At 44.6% G+C, this 6,165-nt stretch overlaps 1 protein-coding gene across 3 annotated transcripts in view; it reads right to left on the bottom strand.

Annotated features, from left to right (window-relative positions):
- Window positions 1–5,659, bottom strand: part of LOC122541635 (gastrula zinc finger protein XlCGF49.1-like) — a 23,502-nt gene extending 17,843 nt beyond the window's left edge. For 2 of the 3 annotated variants that reach the window (XR_006309630.1, XM_043678558.1), the window contains exon 1: window positions 5,620–5,659. The gene's annotated coding sequence lies outside the window, so the exon portion shown is untranslated. Of the gene's footprint in view, window positions 1–5,354; window positions 5,497–5,619 lie in introns of those variants that run through there. The other variant, XM_043678559.1, reaches the window with a different exon arrangement.
- Window positions 5,660–6,165: the final 506 nt, after the last annotated feature.

The following is a 6,165-nucleotide window of genomic DNA, read 5'->3' as shown; positions in this document are numbered from 1 at the left end:
GCAGGGGGTCCCTGCACTGGTTGCTTCCTCCCAGTCCCCCTCACTGTCACCCATCTATCTGCCATCTTTGGAGTTACTACTTCCCTAAAGCTCCGATGTATGACCCCCTCTGCCTCCCGAATGATCCTAAGTTCATCCAACTCCAGCTCCAGTTCCCTAACACGGTCTTGGAGGAGCTGGAGATGGGTGCACTTCCTGCAAGTGTAATCAGCAGGGACGACCATGGCATCCCTCACCTCAAACATGTTGATAGAGGAACATTGCACTGCCTTCACTGCCATCCCTCTAAAAGTAACCTTTTAAAAAAAAAAACTAGGTCTAAAGAATAGAACAAGCAAAATGCAGCACTTGCCTACTTACCACAACGGGTCTTATTATTAGGTTAGAGGAGGGGGGCGGATGGGAGGCACTACCTCTGTAGTGCCTCAGGTTCCTCTCCTGCGCGCTTTTATAGGGAAAAAGAACTACCCAGGTAAGCTTCCGGGTCCGCTCCACACATTTTAAAAAAAACTTTCAAATTTAAATCGTTAAAACAAACGTCACCGAGCCTTCAAGCAGCCACTGCCAAACAGCCCTTACCTGCTCCGCTGAGAGAGTGAGGAACGGCCGCTGAGAGAGTGAGGAAGATTATGGATAGATGTAGAGGCAAAGGGGTGGTGGTGATGGGAGACTTTAATTTTCCGAGCATTGACTGGGATACACTTCGTGTCAGAGGTCTGGACGGGGCAGAATTTGTAAAAAGCATCCAAGAGAGTTTTCTACAGCAGTATGTCAATAGTCTGACGAGGGAAGGGGCCGTTTTGGACCTGGTGTTGGGGAATGAGCCAGGTCAGGTGGTAGAAGTTGCAGTGGGGGATTTCTTTGGGAACAGTGACCACAATTCTGTAAGTTTTAGAATACTCATAGACAAAGATGAGAGTGGTCCTGAAGGAAGAGTACTAAACTGGGCCAAGGCCAATTATATCAAAATTAGGCAGGAGCTGGGAAATGTGGATTGGACACAGCTATTTGAAGGGAAGTCCACATTTGAGATGTGGGAGGCTTTCAAAGATAGTGCAGGATAGGCATGTCCCATTGAAAGCAAAGGATAGGAAGGGTAAGAATGGTGAACCGTGGATGACAGGAAAAATTACAACTAGGCAAGAGGAAAAGGGAAGCATACGTAAGGTTCAGGCAGCTTAGAACAGAACGGGCCCTGAAGGAATATCGGAAGAGTAGGACCAGTCTTAAACGAGGAATCAAGCGGGATAAAAGGGGTCATGAAATAGCTTTAGCGAGCAGAATTAAGGAGAATCCCAAAGCCTTGTATTCTTATATAAGAAGCAAGCAGGTAACTAGAGAAAGGATTGGTCCACTAAAGGATAACGAAGGAAGGCTGTGTGTCGAAACTGAGTGAATGGATGAGATTCTGAATGATTACTTTGCATCAGTGTTCACTGAGGAGAGAAACATGATGAATGTTGAAATTAGAGACAGAAGTTTGATTACTCTGGATCACGTTGACATAAGTAGGGAAGATGTGTTGGGTAAGTTAGAGGTTATTAAGGTGGACAAATCCCCAGGACCGGATGGGATCTATCCCAGGTTGCTGAGGGAGGCAAGAGAGGAAATAGCTGGGGCCCTGACAGATATCTTTGTAGTATCTTTAAATATAGGTGAGGTGCCGGAGGACTGGAGGGTTGCTCATGTTGCCCCCCCCCCCCATACAAGAAGGGAAGTCGGGATACTCCGAGTAACTACAGACCAGTGAGCCTGACGTCAGTGGTGGGAAAGTTGCTGGAGAAGGTACTATTTATATTTGGAAAGGAATGGGCTTATCAGTGATAGGCAACATGGTTTTGTGTGAGGGGAGATCGTGCCTTACCAACTTAATAGAGTGCTTTGAGGAAGTGACCAAGTTGATAGATGAAGGAAGGGCTGTAGATGTCATACACATGGACTTTAATAAGGCGTTTGATAAGGTTCCCCATGGTAAACAAATGGAGAAAGTGAAGTCACATGGTGTGCAGGGTGTTCTAGCGAGGTGGATAAAGAACTGGTTGAGCAACAGGAGACAGAGAGTAGTAGATGGAGGGAGATTCTCGAGAAAGATGACCAGTGGTGTTCCACAGGGTCAGTGTTGGGGTCACTGTTGTTTGTGATGTATATAAATGATCTAGAAGAGGGCATTGCTGGTCTGATCAGCAGGTTTGCAGATGACACGAAGATTGGTGGAGTAGCAGAAAGCATAAGGGACTGTCAGAGAATACAGGAGGATATCGATAGACTGGAGAGTTGGGAGGAAAGTAGCAAATGGAGTTCATTCCAAGCAAATGTGAGGTGATGCATTTTGAGAAGTCTAATTCTAGAGCGGATTATACAGTAAGTGGAAGAGCCTTGGGAAGAATTGATGAGCAGAGAGATCTGGGAGTTCAGGTTCATTGTACCCTGAAGGTTGCGGCACAGGTGGATAGAGTGGTCAAGAAGGCATAGAGTATGCTTGCCTTCATCGGACGCGGTATTGAGTATAAGATCTGGCAGGTCATGTTAAAATTTGTACAAGACATTGGTTCGGCTGCATTTAGAATACGGTGTACAGTGAGCATCCCACCCAAACCTACGCCATCCCCATATTTAGCATGACTAATCCACCTATCCTGCACATCCCTGGTCATTATGGTGCAATTTAGCATGGTCAATCAACTGAACCTATACAAAGGTAAAAACAATGACTGCAGATGCTGGAAACCAGATTCTGGATTGGTGGTGCTGGAAGAGCACAGCAGTTCAGACAGCATCCAAGGAGCAGTAAAATCGACGTTTCGGACAAAAGCCCTTCATCAGGGACCTATACGAAGGTTGGACTGTTGGAGGAAAGTGGAGCACCCACCAGAAACTCATGCTTATGTGGACTGAATGTGTGAATGTGCAAAGTACCTTACCAAAAGGATGTGGACGCTTTGGAGAGGGTGCAGAGAAGGTTTAGAAAGATGTTGCCTGGTATGGAAGGTGCTAGCTATGAAGAGAGGTTGAGTAGGTTAGGATAGTTTTCATTAGAAAAAAGATGGGGGGGGGGACCTGATTGAGGTCTAAAAATCATGACAGGATAGATGGAGATAAGCTTTTTCCCAGGCTGAAGAATTAAATAACGAGAGGTCACACTTTCAAAGTGAGAGGCGAAAAGTTTAAGGAGGATACACGCAGCAAGTACTTTACACAGAGGATGGTAGGTGCCTGGAACGCATTGCCAGCAGAGGTAGTAGAGGCAGGCATGGTAGATTCATTTAAGATGTGTCTGGACAGATGCATGAGTAGGTGGGGAGCAGAGGGATACAGTTGCTTAGGAATTGGGCGACAGGTTTAGACAGTGGATTTGGATCGGCTCAGGCTTGGAGGGCCGAAGGGCCTGTTCTGGGCTGTAAATTTTCTTTGTTCTTTGTTCTAATTGGATGCAATTAGAGCCCAGGTTTGAACCAAGTGATCGTACTACAGAGAGCTACATGAGGAATAAGCACCAACAGTAGAAGATAATTAATGCAGCTCTGCAGCTTCACAGCCAACAGACCAGATCAAAGCTCTGTCGCCCTAAAATACTTTACTGAGAATTGCAGTGGACAACAATCAAGTAACAAGAGACAGTACCTCCATGAATTCCTCCATTCACATCATGTTGGAGGCCAGTACACAAGAGTGTAGACACAATGTTAAAGTGCCTTCAGGCAAAAATATTGAATGCATTATCAAACTAGGCCTCCTCCTGAGGAGCTCGCTCAGTTACCCTCCAGATCGCTCCAAAATGCCCCACAGTTGAGAGAGCTCAAGTCAGGACGGTGCTGGGGATGTGAAATTAAGATTCTTTTTAAACTGTTCTGTCATTTAAGATAAAAGATTTCCTTGCAAAGGAGAATTTTTATGACTCTGTCGAGTAGCAGGCTGAGGTGGGTGGCTTACTGTGGCAACAAATTGGAATTTGCTAAGGGAGGCATAAGATTCTCATAATTAAAACACATGAAGACAATGGAGGAGCAGTTGTGGCTGATTATACAGAATTTCTGCTTCTGAGGTTGGTGACAGAAAAAGAAAGACAGCGAGAAACAGGTCTAAGAGAAGGACCAAGTACCACAGCCAGGGTGGTCCGTAGAGGAAAGGGTGACCTTTCTGTGGGCAGCCAGGCAGAATGTGAGAGGGAAAATGGTCTCTGTTTGTATGTACACATCAAGGGGCAACATAAATGACTGGAAGATTTGTTACGGCGAGGCCAGAGAATGAATCACTGGAAAGGGCCTAAGCGTTGGCAGCTGATTCACAATTTCTCTGGAAAGTCAGAATAATGGCATTTCATGGACAATGGTTAAGGCTCAGCAAAATGGAGAGCAGCAAATTAATTAGAAACTGAGGGTGTTGTGAGCTTGATTCCAGGAAGTACAAGACAGAAAGTATAATATTGGCGTAAGGTATTCAATTCCATCGAAAGTTAGGAGTTTTTTTCTCTAGTTTATAATGCATTATTTGCCTCTTAGGTATTGTTTAGTCAAAGTAGATTTTAGTTCAGAAGCCATCAGGTGATCCAAAACCCTTTTTGCTTTATTTTTGAACAAATATTACCAGGGTTGCACAGTGGTAAGCATTGCTGCCTCACAGTGCCAAGGGCCCAGCTTCAATTCCAGCCTTGATGATTGTGTGGAATTCACACGTTCTCTCCACATAAGCATGAGTTTCCTCCCATAATCCAACATTGTGTAGGTTCGGTAGATTCACCATGCTAAATTGCACCATAATGATCAGGGATGTGCAGATTAGATGGAATAGTCATGGTAAATATGGGGATGGTGTAGGTTTGAGAGGGATGCTCTTCAGTGGGTTGATGGAGACTCAATGGGCCAAATGGCCTCTATCTATATTTCAAAGATTCTCCATCTTAAAATGTGCAATCTTCGGTGATTCTGTCACTGGGATTTCAAATCTATTTTAAAAAATTTCAATCCCTCCAGGGAGTACACAATTCACTTAATAAACAGTACTAAAAAGCAGATTATCAGGCTATTTTCACTTTTTTGTGTGTAAATATTTGCTGCAAACAAATTAGATGCCACATTACTGACATTACAAGGAGAAATAGATTTCAAAAGTACTTTGTGAGCTATAGTGTGTTTTGGAATATCCGGTTGTCCTGAAAAGCGAATTTTTAATGCAACTTGTTCTGAGCTTTTCTGAGGATATTGCACAGATGGTGGGATAGGAGGGAGGAGGGGTGAAGGTTAGGACAGCCTACATCTCCATAGAGAACTAACAATTCACAATCTGGGGATGATAACCAGCTCCCAATACACACAACTCAACAACAGGAAATCAGTGAGAATTGTCAGACACCTCACCTTATATTCAGGAATGAGCCACCAACAAAACTCAGCCTGGAAATCCGAGGGAAATGCTTCCAATAAACACACTCAATATCCAACACACAGCTCCAGTCACACAGTTCAGCACAAAGCACCGAGTAAACAGCTCTCTCAGCTGGATCTTCTCACACAGCATAAGGGACATTTCCACCCCTGACTGCCCACAGGATAGTCAGACTGCCTGAAGATTGGTGTGGATATTATGGGATACAATTTGTATAAAAGCTGCTCCTTCACTCACCATCTCCTCACTTGGTTTTCAGTCCCTATAGGAAGTGAACCAGCTCTGGAAGAGGAAGAGGAGACAATGGGCAGAGTGGGTGGGCTCTCTGATTGACGTCTCTCACAGTCAATCCAAATAGCATCTTTTTCCTGAAAGCTTTTAAACTGACAACATAATTGTGGAATATGTCGCTTCCCTCTACTTGAAGCAGTTCAGAAATGAGCGGCAGTGCCCCAAAACACAATGGAATCAGTGTTTGGATCAGCACGTAAACAGGAGAGAAGGGACAAATTGTTCTGGATTACTCAAACTATTCCGGCTTCCAAATTTAATAGTGCAGGATCTCAGTGTGTTTCATCCCAGAGTGTCCTCTCTATCACTGGTCGGCTTTGTAATGAATATTCACCACATTTCACTCCCAAACTCACTTTGGCTGGGGACATAAGTTTATGGAAAAAGGGAATATGTTTAAATGGGATGTGAGGTGCAACTTTTTTTGCACAGACAATAGTAAGTGCCTGGAATATGCTGCCAGAGGAGGTGGGGGTTGGGGGGGGGCGGAGC

The sequence above is a fragment of the Chiloscyllium plagiosum genome, chromosome 37 (genome assembly GCF_004010195.1).
Source record: "Chiloscyllium plagiosum isolate BGI_BamShark_2017 chromosome 37, ASM401019v2, whole genome shotgun sequence".
In the NCBI taxonomy this organism is placed as follows: Eukaryota; Metazoa; Chordata; class Chondrichthyes; order Orectolobiformes; family Hemiscylliidae; genus Chiloscyllium; species Chiloscyllium plagiosum.
Note: the sequence above shows the minus strand (reverse complement) of the source record. Positions and strands in the feature narration are given on the sequence as shown.